The 12,745-nt window shown below is 39.2% G+C and overlaps 1 long non-coding RNA gene across 1 annotated transcript in view; it reads left to right on the top strand.

Annotated features, from left to right (window-relative positions):
* Positions 1 to 1,450: 1,450 nt before the first annotated feature.
* LOC107758830 (uncharacterized) overlaps positions 1,451 to 12,745 on the top strand; it is a 14,107-nt gene continuing 2,812 nt past the window's right edge. Inside the window, exons 1-2 of the long non-coding RNA XR_001642063.1 lie at positions 1,451 to 1,685; positions 4,844 to 4,895. This is a non-coding gene — a long non-coding RNA (uncharacterized LOC107758830). The remainder of the gene's footprint in view (positions 1,686 to 4,843; positions 4,896 to 12,745) is intronic.

The raw sequence follows: 12,745 nt of genomic DNA, 5'->3' as shown, positions 1-12,745 counted from the left end.
TTTGTTTTTGTTTTTGTAACCATAAAATAACGTTCCCAGAACGTTGCATGGAGGTTATTATTAAATAACCTAAAAATAACTTACAGAGAACGTTCCCTAATGGTTATTCTCAGGTTATTTTTATAACCCTGTAAAACTATATTACCAATGAAAACGTTGCAGATGTTTTTGTGTAATGACAGAGCCCTGAAATTTGTTTAATGCAGCCTTTATTAAAATACAGAAATTAGATCAATCAAAACACGTTTTACATTATAATATTAAGTCAGGGTTAAGCATAGAGTGATAACATAAATCATAACTTCATGGGTTTGTTTCATCTATAGCCTAGCCTATTTACTGAGCGCTGCGCGCTCACAGAACTTAAAAATTAGCAGTCATTTTGTTTTACTGGCTGACTGACTCGCTCGTTTATTGATCTATTTATTGAATGATTACTGAGATTACTGCCTAAATGAAGAGAATGTGATGTTAGCGAGAAGTTTTTGTTTAAGGATCAAAAGAAGATTGTCCCGCTGTACAAACTGTACACAGTGGTAAGAAATGAATGTACTGATAACCTGCCTTAAGTCAAGTAATTTTTTATTATTTTCTTTTTTTATTAATATATATGAATAAATGTCATATTTTATAAACCATACATTGTGTTGAAGTCATTTTTATTTGGTGCTGAAGAAATGTAGCCTAAAGGGTACCCGGTAATGGACAGATTTAATCTTATTTAATCCTACATATGATAGTTGATGTACAGAGCTCAGATTATTTTAATTAATTAAACAATAGATAACAACAAGAAAAGTTTTTATTTTTAATTTTTTATAATACAGGTTAGGCATCCATGCCGCTTATACTGGGTCACGAGTGTGCTGGATGATTACTGACATATAACGGGGTGATCATATCAGAGTAAAGAGGTTGGGGAAATGCTATAATAACGTTAAGGCAACGTTAATATACCGTTATAATAACGTTATACGAAAAAAAAAAAGCTGTTCTGGGAACGTTCTGAGAACCAAAAATTGTTAGCTGGGTAAAGGCTAAATGTTAAAGCAGCTTGCCATACACGGAGTCTCTGGAGTTGGTGTAGAGTGGGATCAGCGGGCTTTAAGATTGTAATGTCTCTATAGAAACCGCTCGAGGAACACACGAGTTCCCATGATCATCGCTTTCAGTGCGCTGCATCTTTCTCTTTTTCATCATGATATGAACGTCCCGCTGGAAAGTTTTATTTGCGCAAAATCCACCGTTTCCACTTTTGTTTGGCTTAAAATCGTGTTGGTGTGTTCATCAAACGTGTGTCTGTGTCGTTTGGGCCATGCGGCTCAGATGCGCTGCTCTGCTCTGGAGATATAACCGCTGCGCTCTGACTCTCCATCGCTAGCTTCACCTCTCCTGGCCATGAGTGCGGAGAAGCCACACTTTCTGTCTCAACCTGAAGTGAAAAATATCTATTTCTATCGCAATGGGGATCCGTATTACGAGCCCAGGCGTTTGGTGATTAACTCGAAGCGGGTTTCGACCTTCGACACGCTTCTGCGGGAGGTGACTGGCGGCGTGAGGGCTCCGTTCGGCGCGGTGCGGAGCATCTACACGCCCAAAGCCGGACACCGGGTCCAGTCCCTGGAGCACCTGCGGAGCGGAGAGCAGTACGTGGCTGCTGGACGAGAGAGATTCAAGAAGATAGAGTAAGACACCTCCATCCACCCATCATCTATCTATCTATCTATCGTTCTATCTATCTATCTATCTATTTATCTATCTATCTATCTCTCTACCTACCTATCTATCTATCTATCTATCTATCGTTCTATCTATCTATCGTTCTATCGTTCTATCTACCTAGCAAACGTTTACATGACACATATTTGTTTTCCATATTTTATAATGATAGCAAAGTCACAAAACCTGTGAAATAGCACAAATGGAAATTTGGGAATCATCTAGTGATCAAAACATGTGGCACAAATTAATACTCTTCAGAGTCAGCTCTGACTTTAATCAAACAACATCAAGAGGTGCAGTGTTGGGGAAAGTTACTTTTAAAAGTAGGCCTAATGCATTACAATATTGCGTTATTTTGTTTTCAGAATTGTGATTTGCTCTGCACTTCTCGGCCACCGTACGTTACTCCCTTAAAAAAGAAACGAATTATGTTACTTTGTTACTTTTATGGAAAGTAATGCGTTATGTTAATTTTGCGTTACTTTTTAAATCTGTGCAGGGCTTGCATGTTTGTTTTTAATATAAAAAGTTCTTGTTTTAAAAATGTAAAAGCCCTTTCACCACAAAAGTGAAATGAATACGCTTAGGCTGAAGGAAATTTAAATTCATGTCTGTACAGTAGAGGGCGCCGCTCAAACTAATCACATGAAGAATATGACGCAGAATACACTATTCAGCAATAACAAAAATGAAACACAAATGTGTCATTTTTGCTTTTTAGTATGGTTGAAGGTCAGTAGCAAAGGCATTGGTTAATAAAATGAGATTAAATACATAATTATATTTGTCTTATTTAACATCTAATTATTGCAGGTTTGTATAACATTTTGATTTTGCATTTGAAGGTTTTTATTCATTTTGAACACTGAATGTGTTTGTGTGCAGTGAGATGAGTAAACACGTTGATATTTAGTCTAGAACTACAGTAAGATCATGTTCACACACAACGCTCTGCACTTACTCCCGAATACTCTCAACATGGCAACACCAGAGCTGTCAGTCAAGACATGGGAAACAAAGTAACTGAATTTACTTATTTGAAAAGGTAACTCAGATATGTCCTTCTAAATTCAAAAGTAAAGCGTTACTTTACTAGTTCTGATTACGTCTGATTTCGTAACTCGCGTTATCCCCAACACTGATGAGGTGCATCCTGATATGTTTTTTTTTTACTATGGAAAACAGCTTCAGCTTAAGAAAAAAATATCTGTAGAAAGAAAGATAATGTCCTGGCAGAAAATTACCACCTTTTCCATTTAGTTTACAGACAATTCCTTTACCTTAAGAAACAACGCAATACAGGGCATAATTAAAAATATGGGGAAAACACCACTGAAATATCAATACAGAAAAGTCTTTCAAATTAACAAGGTGTTACAGACTTTCATTTTATGGACAATGTACTAATGTATTTTACAGAATGTTTTCTTAGAGTGCATGTATGGTGGACACATGATGATGCTTTTCCTTCACTATCTGATTCAACTTCAATAAATGTTTGTAAATGTTAGTTTTGTAAAGAAATTCATGTGCACGTGTACATACACATGTAGATAACTAATTTTCCAAACTTAAAATAGTTCACCCAAATATGAAAATTTGCTAAAAATGTCTTCATCCACAGGCCATCTGAGATTAGGATGAGTTTGTTTCTTCATCAGATTTGGAGAAATGTAGCATTGCATCAGTGTCTCAGCAATGGATGCTCTGCAGTGAATGGGTGCCGTCAGAATGAGAGTCCAAACAGCTGATAAAAACATCACAATAATCCACAAAATCAATTAATATATTGTGTTTGTGTCAATCGAATCAATCATTAAGACTTTAAAACTTCAAACGGTTGCTTCTGGCTAAAATACAAGTCCATAATCCATAATAACTCTTCCTCCAGTGAAAAAGTGTTCTGGTCTGAATCAGGAGAGAAATCTGCACAGATCAAGCAGTGTTTAAACAGCTCTAAACTAATATGTGGCTGGATTTTGATGTGAGAGACAACATGAGATGTACTTTTTCACTGGAGGAAGCGTTATTATGGATTATAGACTCGTATTTTAATGCTGTCTTTTAATGTCTTAATGCTGGATTTGTCTCAGCTTTTGTCTTCTCCAGATGTTAACTGATGGACTGGAGTGCTGTGGATTACTTGTGGATTATTGTGATGTTTTTATCAGCTGTTTTATTAACTATGACTATGATGCTTATTAATAATTAGTAAGGTAGTTGTTACGTTTAGGTTCTGTATGGGGCCTGATTAAGGGATCTAAAATATGATCTTGCAGAATAAGACATTAATATGTGCTTCATAAGTACTAATAAACAGCCAGTATGCTAGTAATATGCATGCTAATAAGCAACTAGTTAATAGTGAGAATTGGTGCCTAAACTAAAGTGCTACCATTCTTGGCAACATTCTGTTGGTTCTTATTAACCAACTGAGCAATTATTGACCCTGTATATTTTCTCCATGTTTACAAATGTGACCAAGGAAAGGCACTCTCACTTACCTTATTGGAAAAGTTTGCTTGATTCATTGGGTTATCCAAGGAATATATTTGCTCACTGGAAAAAAATTGCATTAAATATTCTCATCCTCATACTCTAAATCTCCTTCAAGTGATTATTAATATAAGATAATGCAACTGGAGGAAGCGCTACAATGGATTATGGACTTGTATTTTAGTTAAAAACATCTTAATGATGGATTTGTTTCAGCTTTTGTCTTCTCCAGATGTTAACTGATGGACTGGAGTGCTGTGGATTACTTGTGGATTATTGTGATGTTTTTATCAGCTGTTTGGACTCTCATTCTGACGTCACCCATTCACTGCAGAGCATTCATTGCAGAGACACTGATGCAATGCTGCATTTCTACAAACCTGATGAAGAAACAAACTCATCTACATCTTGGATGGCCTGAGAATGAGGACTTTTTAAAGACATTTTCATTTTTATGTTGAACTCTTGCTTTAAGCATGAACTTTTAGATCAAACACAAATTTTAACTATTTTTAGTGAAACGTTTGACTAGCACTGCCACTGTTTTATGGCCACTTCACAAAGATCTTCACAAATTTTGCATTGTAAAAGGAAAAAAAAAAAAGTAATTCAGCTCACTTTCTAGTTATTTACAGATAGGAACCAGGAAGAAAAAACCGCTTCAGCCCAATGGAGTGGTAAGAACAAATACTTCTTTATATCTAAAATGTGTGTATGTGTGTATGCATTATAACTAATGCAAGCTCAACTGCTATATAACACACTGTTAATCACATTAACTAAGAACATCACAAACACTGAGTGTAGCAGTCAATCACTGCACTAGTTTGGAGGTTAATGGAGTCAGTCGGGTATATATTGTATGTTCATCCACACGTCCCTCAGGGCTCTGAACCAGAGCACTGAAGGCTGACAGTCGACCACAGGAGGTTTAGACACTGGCAAACGAAGCCAGTGATTTCAGAGCATGTTTTTCAGCACGCAAGTTATATGTTTAAAGGAATCCTGGAGCATCAGTGTGCTAGTTCAGCATATCGCACCTGCTTTAACGTTCAAGAAAGACTACCTGAGCGAGGTGTCATGTTTAGACACACCGTCTGCGTTGTCGTCTGGAAAGAATCACTTTGTTGTTGGCAATGAATTATTAACCTCTGAATTATTATCCACCTCCGCAGATGCATATTTAAGTCAATGGCTCCGACCCAGAACGCAAACAAAGCCTCCGGAGACCATCTGAATGACACTTCATATACTCCCGCAGAACTCAAGACTAGTTAAAGCAGAGAGGAATGAAAAGAAAGAAAGAAAACCAGCACAGGGACTTTTTTTACGACAGTCCTAAAATTTTATGAACTCTCTTAGGCAAAGAAAGTGAGTATCGTCACACCTGCTCAGATCCCACTTTATTATTGTGCTGAACTAAAGGGCTGTTGCCGTGGTAATTGGTAAAACAATGTCCTAATCATCATTAGGCAAGATTGAACAGGTTCTTTTATTTACGATGAGGGCCACACTTTGTTCCTACTGGCTCCTGATTGTCTCAATTAGAGCGTCCGCTTTGGTTTGGCAGTGTCCCAAAGACGCGCTGTCCCTCCGCTCTTCACACAGGCATCCCGCGGGGTTACCAGGGGATACGGCAGGGGCCCGAGAGACACCGAAACACTAGATGAGAGCAGCTGTGTGTCTGTGTTTGGGCTGAACTGAGCAGTGCCCTCGCTTAAACACACTGGTTAATCGAACTCACGTCTGACCCAGAGAGCGACAGAGCTGAGCTCATGTTTCATGTCTCAAGGCGTGTTTTCGGCTGCCTGGAATATAGGCAGCCGAATATAGGCTCTCTCTCTCATATTTATTGATTTGTTGAAAATAAATTTATTAATTGTAGTTGAAAAACTGTTTCAACAAGAGATTTGCAAAGCTGATCAATTAATATAATGTTTTTACTCTAATTTATGCAGATTTTTTAACAATAGACTTAACGTAGACTTAGTAATTTTTATTTTAAGCACCATGTGAAACTTGTTAGTATATGTCACTTTTGAAATTGAAGTACACTCAAGCATACTTTTAAAAAGAGTACTTATTATGGGAATAATATATACTTAAAGGGATAGTTCACCCAAAAATGAAAATTCTGTCATTAATTACTCACCCTCATGTCGTTCCAAACCCGTAAGACCTCCGTTCATCTTCGGAACACAAATTAAGATATTTCTGATGGAATCTGACAGCTCTCTGACCCTTCATAGACAGCAAGGGTACTACGAAAACAACGTATCCGTGTGGTGCGGCTGACACAGAACAACATACGTTGTTTGCGTTCAGTGGATATTCTCCAAAATGGCGCTAGGGTGACGTGGAGGAGACAAATTGTTGAATAAAATTTTTTTTTTTTTCTTTTGCGCACAAAAAGTATTCGCATAGGTACTACCACGATCAACATCCAGAAACGTAGCAAGGAGATCGGTAAAATAATCCATGTGAAATCACATGATAATAGTTTTTGTGAGCAAAAAAAAAAAAAACAACACTTTATTCAACAATTCGGTAGTACCCTTGCTGTCTATGAAGGGTCAGAGAGCTGTCAGAATGCATAAAAAATATCTTAATTTGTGTTCCGAAGATGAACGGAGGTCTTACAGGTTTGGAACGACATGAGGGTGAGTAATTAATGACAGAATTGTCATTTTGGGGTGAACTAACCCTTTAAGTCCGGACTGAATGTAATGATTCTGAAAATGTAATTTGCAACTAAATGAACATGTATTATTGTTTACATTTATATTAATTGCTATCTGCTGAACTTCAGAGTGTTTTTTTTTTTATCCAGTTAGATAGGACTATTTAAACTGAACTGAGCCATTACTGCCTTTAACTGAAAATTGAGTGTTTACTATTGTCCTTTTGAATTATTGACACTATTTTCCTATTTAATACTGTAAAGCTGCTTTGACACAATCTGTATTGTTAAAAGCGCTATATAAATAAAGGTGACTTGACTTGATCAGCCGCTTCCTTAGCCTGGTCATCAATCACAAGAAATCCAAGGGTCCTCCAAAGCAACTGCCCTGCGAAACCCCTGCAGCCAACCTACACCAGCAGATGCCAAGCCTTCCATCCTTGCTAATATTTCTTAAGCTTACACTCATGTGCTTCTTCTGTCCTCTCTTTCCAAGGTACTGTCAACTCGATAAGTACCACCTGCATGGTAACCTTCGACCAGGGCACAATATGAAGTCTGAGACTCGTATGGGTTATTTCCTCTGGGAATCTGAGCTGCTTCTTAAGGTCTGCCCGCATCTCCCAGTCGTTTGCCTTGGACAGTACTCCTTTACTCCTCATTTCTGTTGCTGTGCTTTCCCCAAACCTAAGGAACTGAATGAAACAAGGCCCCTTACGAAGTTGTCTTGGTTTCTTTTATGCCTGCTTCACCCCGGCAGCTCTCTACCAAGCGCCATGTATGGAGATTTGATAAATTAGGTAGGGTGTCGTATACAGAAAACAACAAAAACTGAATCCAGCAGTCTTCCATGCTCCAGATGTCCAGCCAGGTCAGAATCTTCTATCGCACATTCTTCCCATCTGGCCTGTTTAGTCATGGCTGCAGACTTAAAGGGATGGTTGATTGTGATTTCACTTTTTAAAATTTAGTTAGTGTGTAATGTTGCTGTTTGAGCATAAACAATATCTGCAAAGTTATGATGCTGAAAGTTCAATGCAAACGAAGATATCGTCTTTTAAAATCATGGCAGTTTAATACCTACAAAAACGGCTCGTAGGAACTACAAGGAGTTACTTCCCGGGTTTGTGACATCACAAACCCAGAAATGTATATAAACCCCGCCCCCTTTGTTGCATGTTCCCGGGGGCGGGGTTTATGTACATTTCTGGGTGTTGCGCTGCTGTAGAGAAGAGGAAGAGTTGCTGCCATGTCGGTACAACTAGGAATGTACGAAAAAAATCTATCGATTCTGTCTTCTAACGACTCTAATGGATTCACAAGTTTCCTAATCAATGTTCTAAAGCAGCGGTTCTTAATCCTGTCCATCGTGTCCCCCTGCTCTGCACACACTCTGCATCTCTCTCTCTCTCTCATCAGCTCGTCAGCTCCATCAATGAACTGTGCTCCAATTATACACTTTATGTGTATAGACAGACATATATTTTTCACATAGCCATGAGAAGCATTTAACATGGATGCGCATGTGGTTGCTGTGCTGTATTAAAGCTTTAATCAGGATAAAACTGTATATTAAAAGCTAACATAAGCAGTATCATTTACAAATAACAGCGTATTTAAAAGTATGAGACAACAACAAACAAAAAACATAACATTAAGAGCCGTGCTTGCACAGGTTCTGCACGATCCTCTTCACTAATATCATCTGCGTCTCATTCGGGCTCAAATTGATAAGCATTGTTTACAATACAACCGGAGCACATGCACTGAGGTGAGGGGCGTGACGTTTAGATGCGCACTAGAGGCAGTTTAGCCAATCACAACACACTGGACCAGCTAACCAATCAGAGCCCATCGTGTATTTCTGAAGGAGGGGCTTCATGAAAACAGGAAGTCTTTGGAGCGCTCAAAGGAGAAGAGACAGAGCGGTGTAGCGGGACGTTTAGACGCGCACTAGAGGCGGTTTAGCCAATCACAACACACTGGACCAGCTAACCAATCAGAGCCCATCGTGTATTTCTGAAGGAGGGGCTTCATGAAAACAGGAAGTCTTTGGAGCGCTCAAAGGAGAAGAGACAGAGCGGTGTAGAATAAAGGTAAATTAAAAAGTTAATCTTTACTGTCTCGCAGCATCCTTCGCCTGCTGTGATTTTGTTAACTTATACTCCTCCACCACTGATGTTACTGGTAGCTGCAGCTTGCTGCCTGTACTATACAAGCCTATGGAGCATAAGCTTTACAGAACACCCAACCATCTCCTTAAACAGTTGTTCATCTTCCTTTCCACAGTAGAGATGCGTACCTCATAAATGAGCAGTAGCCAGAGCAATCTGGCTAGGACTCCTTGCTGGTATCCCCAAGCTTTATGCTTGCCGGGTAAACCACTCTTCTTCAGGAATGTCATCCAAGTTTCAACTTCCTCAAACATTTCCATCACACTCTGCCTGTCATTGAGGTCTGCCCTGTACCACTTCCTCAAGCTATTCACTGGCTTTTCTTGAATGATTGGAATAGTGTCCTATTTGATCTTAAAGTGAAACTGATCCTGGACATGCCTCTTCCTCAGCACCTAACTTCTTGACTTTGCAGGTTTGAACTCCATCCTTGTCCAATCGGTGAGCTCAACCAAATTCTCCAGCATCCATCTTGCTTCAGGTACTGATCTTGCCGTAATGGTCAAGTCATCCATGAATTATCTGATGGTCACCTGTTGGGTGCCATTTGCCAATACTGCCTCCTGATGTAAACTCTCTGCTGTCTTGACAAGGAGGTTCATTGCTGCTGAGAACAGGATGACTGGCTGAGACAGGGTGACTGTATTAGTTCCACTAACATATGGGGTATTGTATTATTCCATAGGCGTAGGTCAGGTCAAGCCACAAAACCACCAGGTCACCATGGTTCCTCTCTGAATCTACAATTATTTTAGAGATTACACTGGTATGCTCAAGACAACCAGGAAGCCTCTTAGTCAAAATCCCCAAAAAAGATCTTACCCTCCACAACGAGGAGTGATATGGTACGAAAGTGACTGATATCTGTGGGATCCTCCTCCTTAGGAATGAAACATCCCTCCGCAACCAACCATCATCAGCAAGAAAGTCCTTCCTCCATGCCACTTTCAGTAACCTCCAGAGTTGCTTCCTGAGCCTTTCACACTGCTTGTACACCTTACAGTATATGGTAAACCATTTGCACACTACTAGTAGGTTGCGAGCTACTTCATCTCCATCTGGTGTATCTTCAGACCCCTCTAATTTTTGCATATCCTCCCACATCCGACCCGGAATATATAGTGTCAATTGTCCATTCTGGGTGGTCATAACTGTGGTCTGTCCTCTCGCACGACCCAAGGGACTGACTCAGCATGGTGCAGAGGGAGGTTTGTAAGGCAGAAGAAGATAAATGGCATGTTAAGTCTGCAGCCATGAATACACATTGCAGCTAATTGAGGTGGGAATCTGTGTGAGAGAGGGTTCTGACCTGGCAGGACATCTGGAGCATGGATGACTACCAGATTAAGTTTTTTGTTGTGTTCTGTATATGATGTTCTACCTACTCCATCAAACATCCATACATGGTGGTAGGTAGAGAGCACCAGTTGTGCACTCTGTGGAAAGCCAGCTTACCTTCAGTGTGTCCTCTCCTCATGCAGGTCAAGTTTGGTGGATGGGAAGTTTTGGTGGTGACATGATCAAAGTTTAAATCAGCTGGTTGTCGGGGTGAAGCAGGCATGAAAGAAGCCAAGACAACTTTGTAAGGGGCCTTGTTTCATTCAGTTCCTTGGGTCTGGGGAAAGCACAGAAACATAAATAAAGAGTAAAGGAGTACAATATAGGAAAACGACTGGGAGATGCGGGCAGACCTTAGGAAGCAGCTCAGATTCCCAGAGGAAATAACCCATACGAGTCTCAGACTTGATATTGTGCCCTGGTTGAAGGTTACCATGCAGGTGGTACTTATAGAGTTTACAGTACCCTGGGAAGAGAGGACAAAAGAAGCACATGAGTGTAAGCTTAAGAAATATTAGGAGTTGATTCTTGAGTGCCTACAGGAAGGATGGAAGGCTTGGAATCTGCTGGTGTAGGTTGGCTGCAGGGGCTTCGCAGGGCAGTTGCTTTGGAGGACCCTTGGACTTCTTGGGATTGATGGCCAGGCTAGGAAGCAGCTGGTAGTAAACATCCCTGAACAGACAGATCTAGCAATGGATCAGAATGTTGCAGCTAGTCTGTTGACCGGTAATCAAAAAATGTATCACATTACTCAAATTTTAACTGGCTACCAGTTAAAGTGAGAACTGAATTAAAAATTTTAGTTTTTAAATCATTAAATGGCCTAGCACCAGGTTATCTTTCTGTCATGCTACATTCTCAAAATCCATATTGGTCACTTAGGTCTGGGGATCTTGGATTACTTTCTGTCCGCAGGTCTAAGCTAAAACGGGGGACCAAGCTGTTGCGATAGCAGGCCCTAAACTATGGAATAGCCTACCAGTATCAATCCAAACTATGGCATCTATCTCTATTTTCAAATTAAAGCTTAAAAATAACTTATTTACTGTGGCTTTTCAGAATTAATGAATTATTTATTTTTGTGCACTTTATTTTATTGATTGTAATTTGTTTGAATTTATGTATTGATCATACTGCTCTATACAGCACTTTGGTCAACCTTGGGTTGATTTAAAATGTGCTTTATAAATAAACAAATAATGAATAAATGCATGAATGAATGAATCCCAGTGGATATAGATAAAATGGAACAAGCGGTGGCAGAACCAGCATACTTGAATTTGGAGGTGGAGAGCAGTGGTGGAACTAGGATGCTAGGATGCATTAAAACATCTCTATCATGTATTTACATGTATTTGTAATTACACATTTATAAGGACAAAGTTGCAATTTAGTGCATTTAAAATATATTAACCCTAAAAATAATACTGATAAACACACTGCAGTTACAATCAAATATCATCAAGTACTTTACATGTGCTTTAGTATGTTAGTCAACGTATCAAAATATGTGTACTTCTTTAAGAAATAACATACGATTATTTAAGCAAAAAAAAAACACACACAATAATTTGAAATGTACTAGTAAAATTTTTAGTTTGACATTAATACAAAGTGCAAAAAAAAAAAAAATGTGAAAGTGTACAGTCAGGTCCATATATATTTGGACACAGGTACAATTTTTTATTATTTTAGCTGCTGACCAAAACATTTTCAAGTTACAGTTATATAATGAATATGGGCTTAAAGTGCACACTCTGAGCTTTAATTTGAGGGTACTCTAATCAAAATTGAAGGAAAAGTTAAGGAATTACAGCTCTTTAATATGTACCTCCCCCCTTTTTCAAGGGACCATAAGTATTTGGACAGTTGACTCAAAAGCTGTTTCATGGACAGATGTGGGCTAATTCCTTCATTATTTCTACATCAGTTAAGCAGGTAAAAGGTCTGGAGTTGATTCTAAGTGTGCCATTTGCATTTGGAAGCTGTTACTCTGAACCCACATCATGCGGTCAAAGAAGCTCTCCATACAAGTGAAACAGACGATTGTTAGGCTTCAAAAACAAATCAAATCCATCCGAGAGATAGCAGGAACATCAGGAGCGGCCAAATCAATAGTTTAGTTCATTCTGAGAAAAAGAGACCGCACTGGTGAGCTCAGAAACATTAAAAGACCTGGACGTCCACGGAAGACAACAGTGCTGATGATCGGAGGATCCTCTCCATGGTAAAGAAAAACCCTTTCACAACATCAGCCAAGAGGAAGAACGCTCTCCAGGAGTAGTGAGTAGGTGTGTGTAGGCGTGTCACTGTCAAAGTCTACAATCAAGAGAAG

Source organism: Sinocyclocheilus rhinocerous, unplaced genomic scaffold (genome assembly GCF_001515625.1).
Source record: "Sinocyclocheilus rhinocerous isolate Xijiao unplaced genomic scaffold, SAMN03320098_v1.1 scaffold264, whole genome shotgun sequence".
Classification (NCBI taxonomy): Eukaryota; Metazoa; Chordata; class Actinopteri; order Cypriniformes; family Cyprinidae; genus Sinocyclocheilus; species Sinocyclocheilus rhinocerous.
The sequence above is the reverse complement of the archived record's forward strand: the minus strand, read 5'-3'. Positions and strand labels throughout refer to the sequence as shown.